Genomic DNA, 10,451 nt, shown 5'->3' on the forward strand with positions numbered 1-10,451 from the left:
TTTTGGTTTCTTATAGCTTCTAACACAATATATGTGTGTCACACATGGAGTCACATACAGAGTTTCGGAGGTCTAGAGAAGTTGAGCAATTTAACGAAGATTACAGGGACAGTCTGACTCTTAAGCCCACTTACCTAATGATATATTATGTTGCCTAGCAACCTGTGGAGCTAAGTCTTACTCCATTTAAGGTTCAGTTCAGCTTGCATGGGTCAAATTCATCTGATTATGAGAACCCACACACACTGAAAACTCATAGAAAGGCCAGACTTTCAACTAGGAAAAAGGGGTCTAGTGAAATGGCTCAGTAGGTAAAGGTACCTACTGCCACGCCTGGCTACCTGAGGTCACTCCCTAGAACCCACATTGTGGAAGGACAGAACCAACTCTCAAAAGTTGTCCTCTGACCTCCACATTGTTGTAAACATGCTCCACCACACTAAATAAACAAATAAATAAATGTAACTTAGCTAGGCAATAGAGTATCAGTTTCATTGTAATGACAATGTGCTGTATTCATGAACTCAGATTGAGATTGTCTCACTGAAGACATACAGAATAGGGCATTTAAGATGTTTAATAACCTAAGGTTTTTCATGACAATGAGATACATTTGCTCCTGGCAGCACCAATTTACTTCACAAAAAAATGATGGGCACTGAAGAAACTCCATATGGAGTTTTCTTTCAATGTGACAAGGCTAGCCATTTGGGCAAGAAACTTCTATTGCCTTGACTGCTGATAGTATGCTATACAGACTGAACAAGCAGGACACCGGAAAAAGACTGTTGAACTTTGCCAAGATAAGGCAGGACAGTCCTTCAAGATTCCTGCTTCACAGAAGAGTCTGCCAGATATTCTGCAGAACATACAGGAAAGCGACTGGTGAACTTTGCCAGTACAAGGTGGGATAGTCCTTCAAATGTCCTGCTTCACTGAAAAGTCTGTCAGAAATGCTAGGCCTGTAGGCCCAAGGTGGATGCCCCAACATTGCAGAAGAAATTTGGATGACTGTCCAAGCAGTCAGATATCTCTGTTGTTAGGTAATATTACATCTTTGATGGAGTTAAAGACTAAATAGTTAAAGTTATAGGTTTCCTTAGTTATGACAGAAAGTAAATTAGGTATAAAACTTTGGAATCATTAAGATAGATAATGGAATATTTTCTCTGAATTTGCTAAATACAAATGGGCTGAATATTTTAGATTTAATTCTTACTTCATAACTGTTTTTGTTATATACAGTTTTACAATGTTAAAACCTTTCATTTTTATTTAGACAAAAAGGGGTAAACGTTGTAGAATATTAGTTTAAGATGTGTTACATTCATTTATGCTTTGGGATATTTGTTTAATGATACAAAAATGCATGATATTCTTTTATGTGGCATTTGTTTAACCCTGTAAAGTTGTGTTACTTTGCCTGCCTAAAACATCTGATTGGTCTAATAGAGAGCTGAACAGCCAATACCTAGGCAGGAGAGAGAAATAGGCAGGGCTGGCATGCTGAGAGAATAAATAGGAGGTCAAATCTAGGGAAAAGAGAAGGTGAGGAAGGAGAACATATGTTAAAGGGAGAATTTATTAGATTGGATCACATGATATGGTCCTGGGAGTCTCACAATGGCCATCTCACACTGGGGAGGCTGGGAATCCTGTATCAGTTCAGTCGATGAGGCTGGATGTCTCAGCAGTCCCGATCTGGTGCTGAAGTCCTACAGGATTCCTGGAGAGTGCTGGTCTCAGTCTATGTCGGAAGCCCAAGCAATTCCTAATATCAACAAAGGAATGTGACAGCCACGGGATAAATGGACTTGCCAGAGGAGTGAAGGCAGGCAAGACAAAAGCAGTTTCCTCCTTCTGTGACCTTTTATCTGGCTGCCACCAGAAGACGCTGCCCACACTTATCAAGGTAAGTCCCTCAAGAGAATGCCAGGTGGCTTGCGTTTTAATTCATTCCAGATTGAGTCAAGTTGATGACCAGGATTAGCTACCACACCTCCCCACTTCCATCTACTCTTCCCTGTCTATACTGTTAGTTTCTCAGCAGAGATGCCACTGTTCCAGGCAGGAATGTCTTCACCATGCAGGCCTGTCCCACCATGCCCACCCCTTGTCATTCCTTTCCAAATGTCCCCTCCTTTTCACTGGTGTCCCAGGTGTCCTTTGCACTTGCTCACTCCTCTTCCAGGAATATCTTCTGCTTTCTCCAAAAGAAGACCTCCTTCCTGAAAATCCAGCTCAGATGTCACATGTCACATGTCACATGTCACAGGAAGCTCTTGTTGTTTTCCCTTTAGGCCTCTCAGAATGCCCACAGTTGCCACCCCTCTCTCCAACACAGCAGGGATTTCCTCTGCTAGATTGTTTTTTGAGAGCCAGTCTCCTTTCTTAGATTCACCAAAAGACAAAATTACAGCAAATTTAATCATAATATGAATGACTTCTTCAAGGATGATGAATCAGGGCTGCCTCAATTCTACAAAATGGAACAAAAGCTCACTGGACAATGTTAAAAGAGTGGGCTTTGCAAGATGGAGACAAGAAAACCAGAGGGGGAAAGTAAACTGATGGGTTAATATGAAGTTACGTCGTTGGAGGAAAGGGTTAAGCAGAAAGGACTTCCTTTTATTAGCCTAGGTAGACTGAAATCTGTTTACAGGAAGCTATTCTGTTTTAGGATTGATTTACTTACATTTTCTGTGTATGTGGTACTTAGCTGTAATGACTCCATTTTGCTTTGGTCTGGTCTGTTGGGGCCTGTGCGAGAGAGTTCAGTTCCAAACAGTGGCCTCCTGTAATTGTTGCTTAACACACTAAAGCTCTGAAGAGCTGCTCTGTGTCCTAGAAGCTTTCTGTGTTCTTCACAGTGCCTAGCAGCAAACTGGAGATAAGAAATGCTCTTAACCCAAGGAGTCCTTGGGGGGATCGGGGGTGTCCCTCAGGGACACTGCACATTTCCCAGTGCAGGGCAACCTGTGCAGCTGGGACCAAGGCAGAACGGAGTGCGGCTTCTACTGCCACCTAGTGTCAGACCCTGTGTTAAGTTTTGATGCAATAAAAACGGCTGTAGGTCCCAGGGCCAGGCCACCAGAGCAGCTATGTTAACCAGTTACAACATTGCATGCCAAAATATGATAGCTGTCATCATGAGTATTAGTACCATGACAACCACTACATATACAGTGATTTTACAGTTTAAGGAGATTTTACTTCCCTCAAACCATATTGCAACCTGTGAGGTCAGCAGAATGGCAACGACTTTAATTCACACAGGGCTTAATGGAGATGAGTAATATCAACAGCATCACCTACTGCTACTGCTATTACTGCCGTCACTGCTGCTCCTACTGCTGCTGCTCCTACAACAACTACTACTACTACTACCACTACTACAAAAATCTCCTCTTAGTCTTCCACTCCCTCCTTCTTCTTCATACTTTCTTGTGTTTAGCATGTGCCAGGCAGGGGATTGTGGTATCCATGGTAATGTAGCAGATCCTTGAACTGGACTTGTCCTATCCTGGAGTTTTAGTTCAGGTAAGCCCTAAAGCTATGGGTCCATACATTGAAAAGCAGTGTGGTCTAGTAGAGATATAATATAAGCTGTGTATGTAGTTTAACTTTTCCTAGTAGCCATATTTTTAAAAGGAAAGAAATGAGATCAAATGTAGTTTGTTTGTTTGTTTGTTTCTTTTGGGGGGGCCTGCCACCCAGCTCCCAAATAAAAACATGGAGACTTATTCTTACTTATGAATACCCGGACTTAGCTTGGCTTGTTTCTAGCCAGCTTTTCTAACTTAAATTATCCCATTTCTCTTTAACTACATTTTGCCTCTGGGCTTTTTAACCTTTCTTTATTCTATATCTCTTGCTTTCCTTCTTATTCCATGGCTGGCTGTGTGGCTGTGTGGCTGGCCCTGGTATCTTTCTCTCCTCCCTTTCTTATTCCCTCCTCTTCTCTTTTCCCTAGATTTCTTCTCTTATTTATTCTCTCTGCATTCCAGCCCTGTCTACTTCTCTCTTCTACCTAGCTATTGACAATTCAGCTCTTTATTAGACCAATCAGATGTTTTAAGCATGCAAAGTAACACAGCCTAACAGAGTTAAACAAATGCAACATAAAAGAATGCAACACATCTTTGCATCATTAAACAAATATTCCACAGCATAAACGAATGTGACACATCTTAAACTAATATTCCACAAGTGTTTTTTGCCAGAGACATCTCTCAGGAGCCCCAGAGTTGAGAAGTTGTAATACTGGTTTACAAGACTTATTTCTAAAGGATAAGCTCAGCCATAATCAAGCATCAGGTTTATTAAATTTTTAACATTTTTACTTTGCATGTGAGTGTGGTTATGCACATGCCACAGAGAGTGTGTGAAGGTCAGAGGACAACTTTGAAGAGTCAGTTCTTGCTTTCCACATTGTTTTTTGTTTCTTTTAAATATGTTGAATGCTTATTTTATTTGTTGTTATTGTGTGTGTGATGTGTGTGTTCATGGACACTGAGTGGGCACACATGGGCTGTGGTCAGAGAACAACTCTGTGGAGCTGGTTCTTTCTTTCCACCTTACATAGTATCTAAGAACTGAACTCGGGCCATTGGGCTGATGCAGCAAGTGCCTTTATCCCCTGATCTTGCCAGCTACCCTGGTTTCCTTTCTGTTGCTGTGGTAGAATACCCAGACAAAAGTAATGGTTTATTTTAGCTCAAAAAAATGAAGAAATGGTTTATTTTAGCTCACAATTTCAGGTTACAGTCCATCATTATACGGAAGTCAAGGCAGGAGCTTGAAGCATCTAGTCACATCACATTCAAGAGCAGAGATAAATGAATGTGTGCATGAGTAGTACTCAGCTAACATTCTCTACTCTTATATAGTCCAGGTCCCCCAAACCAGGAGTGCTGCTGCCTGCTTTCACATCAGTAAGCCAATTAAGATAACCTGACCTAGACAATCACTCATTGAGACTCTTTCACAGGTGTGTTGAAATGAGAAATTTCTCCCACAGGCTCATGTGTCTGAACTTGGTAGCCAGTTGGTAGTGCTGTTTGGGAGTTATGGAATATTTAGGAGGTAGAAACTTGCTGGAGGAAGTACATCACTGAAAGCAGGCTTTGAGGATTTATAGCATTGCCTCACTTTTCTGATTGCTCTCTTGGCTTTCTGTGTGTGATGTTGATGTGATCAGCCAGATTCCTGCTCCAGCCCCCTGCTGTCATAACTTCTCTGCCATTATGGACTCTCCCTCTGGAAGCATGAGCCAACATAAACTCGATCTTCTATAAGTCAGTTTTGGTTATAGTATTTCATCACAGCAACAAAAAAGGTAACTAATACACCAGGTAATTTTAGGCCGTGTCAAAACTAAACATCACACCAGCCTTCTACTTTTTTTTTTTGAGGAAGGGTCTCTTGTTCCTGCCACCTCACTGCTTACTGCATCTGATACAAATACATGGAGTTCATAAGATTAAGATGATGAGAGAAAGGTGAAACTGCAGTGACAAGGCATCAGGTATATGATGGCAAGACATAGGGTTGAGCCTGGGAGACAGAGGTAAAATTAGGTTGCAGAGGGCCTCTCAGCCATGTAGGGAATTTGACTTTTTAATCTTTCTGTTCCATTGCTTGCAGAAGAAGCAGAGCGATATTTTAAGAAGGTAACTCAAGAGCTGATGAAGAAGCCACAGTGGAATCAGTGATCACTTGTGAGACTGTTCAACCAGACACAGCAAGGATGGGAACAAAGAGGCAGAATCAAAGGGAGTTGTGAGGAGACTCAGCTGCACACCCCATACCACACACCTTCTCTGCCGAAATAGATTGTACCTTCTCAAACCCTGTGAAGATCCCTAGAGCTGATTCTAGCACATTTCAGCAAAGAAGGAGTTTCCTGGAACTGGCTCAAAAAGGCACACTGGTCCATATACGACTGGAGCAGCAGCAAGGTGAAGTTTTGAAAAGATCTCTGCTGCGTGAGTAGCCATAGACTCCCATGAACCACACTCACGAGAGTCATTAGATTATACACTGAAGCTTGTTCAGAAGAATAGCTCTGGGTTATAGGGGAGAAACTTTGATTTGGAACTGCACAGTATTCAATAACGCAAAAATCTGGTCAGAGCCAGGCTTTAGAGGAAAATAGACTCATATTCTAAGTGGTGCACAGGGCAGCAGGAAAGTTGAGGCCAACTTTGGCAACCTGACTCATGAAAACAGGACCAGTATCTGAGATCCAACTTTACAAAGTTGAGGTGGGGCCAGCATTCAAGGCCAACTCTTGAATGACTGCCCACTGACTGCTTCAGCATCTGTGACCTTTGCAAAAGGTTACCCAGGGATGTGACAGGAATTTGGAAGCCTGGAAAGAAAAATCAAAGAGAGTGGAGACTGATATCAGCAAGTAGGTGAGACTGTAGTCAGACTCTACTCCTACCCCGTTCCCTGTTAACATCCACTCCCCCTTTATTTAACAGCCAACACCAATTGTAGAAATCAACAGCAGGAGACACTACAGAATACGTGAACTATGGGAGACTGAATGATACACCACTGAATGATGAATGGATCATTGAAGAAGTCAACAAGGAAATAAAAACATCCTTAGAATTAAATGAAAATCAAAGTACAACATTCTAAAACCTATGGCGTACCAAGAAAGCAGTCCTCAGAGAAAAGTGTAGAGCCACAGGCGCCTGCATTTAAGAAGTCAAGGTGCTCTCAAATAACTCACTTACTGATGTGCCTTGGGGTCTTAGAAAAACAAGTCAAATCCCAAACCATCGATGGAAAGGAATTATTAAGATCAGGGCAGAAGTTAATAGAGTGGAAATTAAAAACCACAAACAATACAAAGAATCAAAGAGTTGGTTCTTTGAAAAGATTAATAAGAACAGCAAAGCCTTAGCCAAAGTAAGCAAAAGAAAGAGAGAGGACCCAAATTAATAAAATTAGAGCTGAAAAGGAGGCATTACAGTGAATACCAAGGAAATTCAGAAAATCATTAGGACACAAACATTCATGTTCTATTAAATTGAAAAATCTAAAAGAAATAGATGACTTTCTACATGCATATGAGATAAGTAATTTAAACAGATCTATAACAAGCAATGAGATTGAAGCTGTAAAAAAAAAAGAAAATCTCCTAGTTAAAAGGCATCCAGTCCCAGATGGATTTATTGTTGGAGTCTCCCAGATGTCTGAAGACCTAACATTCATGCTTCTCAATCTAAATGCTCTCATGCAGTCTAGTGAGCCACTGAGCCGCCCTCCGACTCTCCTCATATAATAAATCCCATAATCAAACTTAATATTTCCTGAGTTATAGTGTTCTTTTTTTTCTACACTTTAATTTTGACTACAACATTGCCTTAATATTTGTCACTGCTGTTGTTTTGTTTATTTGCAACAGGGTCTTGCTGTGCAGCCCAAGCTGTTCTTGAACTCCTGACCCTTGGAGATCTCTGTCTTCTGTAAACTCCATTGCTTCTTATTCTGTTGTTTTGTATTGGCTTTGTAACCAGGTGTGTTTTATACAAACACAACTAAATGTCTTTTCAGCTACTACTCCAATAAAGACACAATCAATTAAATGAAAAACTCTTTAAAAATGTTTAGCAAGGCCTGTGAGGTGGGTCAGTAGGTAAGAGTGCTTTCTGCACAAACCTGAGGGTTTGATTTCCACTGGATCCCACAGTGGAAGGAGAGAATTAATATTGTCCTATGACCTCCACATGCACACCATGTCTCTCTCCTCTCTCTCTCTCTCTCTCTCTCTCTCTCTCTCTCTCTCTCTCTCTGTGTGTGTCTGTATGTCTCTCTCTCATTCTCTTTCTCTCATTCTCTCATTCTCTCTCTCTCTCTCTCTCTCTCTCTCTCTCTCTCTCTCTCTCTCTCTCTCACACACACACACACACACACACACACACACACACACACACAAATTTAAGCATCAGGCCCATAACCCCAACACCTGGAAGGTAGAAACAGGAAGATCAGGAGCTCCAAGTCATCCTTGGATATCTAACGGATTTGAGGCCAGCCTAGGCTACCTGAGGCCTGTCTCAAAACAATAAAAACAAACAACTTCTGTTCAGCAAGACTAGATGCGTACCTCTATGGTAGAGTGCTTGTTTAGCATATGTAAAGTCCTAGGTTCAATACACAACAACCATCCACATAAATCTAACAATGGGTTTAAAGATTTCAACAAAATCCATAGTGCCTAAAACTGATTTACAGTTGCCTATGAGTTTGCAGATTGGCTTCTTTTGTAGTCACATACATTGCCTAATAAATACTATGAATACAAATGCATAATTTCCTATGCCCCTGTTATAGCAAGAAGGAATTAGAGTCACAAAATATCTTGTATATGCTTATTATGCTGAACACTTGAATCATTAGTTTTATTATGATGTAAGAATAATACTTGTTTAGTGATAAAAGATTATTATTAATTCAAAGACCACCAGAGAGCTTCCAGGAAGTTCCAAAGAAAAATTTAGTCATCCTTTCTACAAAATAAACAGAACATGAACAATACTTGTCCATCTTCTTAAATGTACCTATAAAGATTTCTCCTGTATTAATTGGACCTTACATAAATTAAGTGTTCCAAGATGAAACTAGTTAACACTACTGATCCAAAGTTGGTTTAATTTGTTTGAGTGAGTTGGTGCCTGTTAGAAATGAACAATTATTTATAACTTATAGATAAGCCAAAGTACTCACTCTGACCATGATATCAAAACTTACTTCTGAAACCAATCTACAGAAACAACACATAGGCCAGCTCTGGTAACACATGCCTATAATCCAGTCACTGGAGAGGCTAAGGCAAGAGGATTGCACACAAATTTGAGGCCAGTCTCCTGATCTAGGCAGTAAGTTTCAGGCCAATCAAGGCTACATAGCAAGACCCTGACTCAAAAAAATGAAAAAAGAAAATTTTGAAGAAATAATATGTACACATTGAGGTAAACTAAAAAAAAAAATCCTCTTACATTCTATGACTGAAATATGAAGATCTCTGTTACATTTGTAAAGGAACACACTGTTTGGTGTGTTTGATACTACATTAGTGTACAAAAAGACACTATGGTGATATTTTATTTATGCTGAAATGTGATTTTATTTGTATGTTAATAAATAAAGTTGCCTGGGGATCAGAGCTAAAGCAAGCCATTTAGCAGAAGTCTGGTGGTGGTGGCACATGCCCTTAATCCGATCACATGACAGGCAGAGTCTGTGTGTTCAAGGACACAGCCAAGCGGTGACCTGAACCTTTAATCTCAGTATAAACCATAGAGACCTGGAGGTCTGTATAGACAGGCAGTGATGAGGAAATCATGTGATTGGGTTTAGAGCCAATGAGAAGGTAGAACAGAAAGACAATAAAAAGACAGGACACACAGGAGAAGCTCTCTCTGAGGAGAAGGATGGCAGCGAGGGTAAGATAAGTTGGTCTTAGCTCTTGGCTACTGCTCTGATCTCTGGGCTTTTAACTCTGCATTTGGCTCTGTGTTTCTTATTTAATAAGACGTTTATCTACACTGAATGATAAGCAATTCAGGGTCAAGAATGTCTTGGGTTGCAGGGCTGGAAAGACAGCTTAATGGTTATGGTGGCTTTCTTTTTTTTTTTTTTTTTTTTCTCTGGTTTTTCGAGGCAGGGTTTCTCTGTGTAGTTTTGCGCCTTTCCTGGAACTCACTTGGTAGCCCAGGCTGGCCTCGAACTCACAGAGATCCGCCTGGCTCTGCCTCCCGAGTGCTGGGATTAAAGGCGTGCGCCACCACCGCCCGGCTATGGTGGCTTTCTTAAGGATGGCCCCCATAGGCCCAAATATTTGAATGCTTAGTTATCAGGGTGTGGCACTATTGAGAAGGATTAGGAGGAGTGGCCTTATTGGAGGAAGTGTGTCACTGGGGTCAGGCTTTGAGGTTTCAAAAGCCCACAATAGGCCCAATGTTACTCTTTACCTGCAAATCAGGATGTAATTCTCAGCTACTGTTCCAGTGCCATGAGTGCTGCCATACTCCCACCATCTCCCCACCATGATGATTTGGAAAGTCTCTGAAACTGTAAGCAAGCCCCCAACTAAATGCTTTCTATTATAATAGTTGCCTTGGCCATGGTGTCTCTTCACAGCAATAGAACAGTGACTAAAACACTGGTCAAGAGCACCTACTGCTCTTGCAGAAGACCAAGTTTTGTTCCCAGTACCCAGGTTGGATTGTTCACAAAAGTCTGTGTAACTCCATATCCAAGGGGTTCAACAATCTCTTTTGGATTCTGTAGGTACCTGCACTCATGTGTGTAGATGTAACAGTCTTATTAAATAAGAAACACAGAGCCAAATGCAGAGTTAAAAGCCCAAAAGGTCAGAGCAGTAGCTAAGAGCTGAGACTTAAAACCCTTTCTTACCCCTCGCTGCTGCT

The 10,451-nt window shown here is 41.1% G+C and overlaps 1 long non-coding RNA gene across 2 annotated transcripts in view; it reads left to right on the top strand.

Moving 5' to 3' along the window:
- Positions 1-7,271, top strand: part of LOC131900080 (uncharacterized) — a 30,106-nt gene extending 22,835 nt beyond the window's left edge. The window contains exons 3-4 of one of the 2 annotated variants that reach the window (XR_009376166.1): positions 5,647-5,987; positions 6,489-7,271. This is a non-coding gene — a long non-coding RNA (uncharacterized LOC131900080). Of the gene's footprint in view, positions 1-5,646 lie in introns of both variants that reach the window. The other variant, XR_009376165.1, reaches the window with a different exon arrangement.
- Positions 7,272-10,451: the final 3,180 nt, after the last annotated feature.

This window comes from Peromyscus eremicus, chromosome 1, assembly GCF_949786415.1.
Source record: "Peromyscus eremicus chromosome 1, PerEre_H2_v1, whole genome shotgun sequence".
In the NCBI taxonomy this organism is placed as follows: Eukaryota; Metazoa; Chordata; class Mammalia; order Rodentia; family Cricetidae; genus Peromyscus; species Peromyscus eremicus.